Genomic DNA, 740 nt, shown 5'->3' with positions numbered 1-740 from the left:
CGGATGGGGAAATCGTGAATCACGGGATGGTCATGCGGAAGTTGTGGGAGAAAGCGAGAGGGCGAATAGAGAGGGAGAAGTGTCGACGAGTGGAACGACAGAATTTAAACCTTCGGGATGTGATGGGGGACATTCGAATTGGGACGGTCATGTACCGCCGTTTAGGGTCCAATAGGAGTAAGGAATCTCGGCGCTATGAGGGGCCATTCCGGGTGATAACCATTAGGGAACATAACGTGGTGACCATTGAGACTATACAAGAACCGAGAAAGAGGCGGACGGTTCACGTAGAACAATTAAGGTTCCCAGTGCTAACAACTCCGGAGACACCTAGAGTGCCTCCTCCCTAGCTCAGATCTACAGATTTTCGTTTTTTTTTGTTTTTGTTTATGATTTTGTAGTATATCGGAGTGTAAAAAGGAAAGAGCGTAAGTCGATGACCAGTGTACCTTAAGTTGTATATGTAAAATTGTGTAAATAGCAAAATGTTAGAATAAGACACTTTGACCTGGCGGGGCTACAAGTGGGTTGCGGTGATTGACATATTTAGCAAAGTGGCCATGGCACATCAGATTCGAAAAAGATCGGCCGAGGCGGTATTGGGAGCGCTGCATTTATGGTTCCAGTTTTATGGAGTACCCGAAAGGATATCGTCTGATGCGGGACGGGAGTTCGATAACGCCAACATCAGAGAAGAAATGAAGGCTTTGGAGGTAAGGTGGCATCTAAACACCCCAGGA

This window comes from Halyomorpha halys, unplaced genomic scaffold (assembly GCF_000696795.3).
Source record: "Halyomorpha halys isolate HHAL.00 unplaced genomic scaffold, Hhal_1.1 Scaffold1077.1, whole genome shotgun sequence".
Classification (NCBI taxonomy): Eukaryota; Metazoa; Arthropoda; class Insecta; order Hemiptera; family Pentatomidae; genus Halyomorpha; species Halyomorpha halys.
This window is presented reverse-complemented; position numbering follows the sequence as displayed.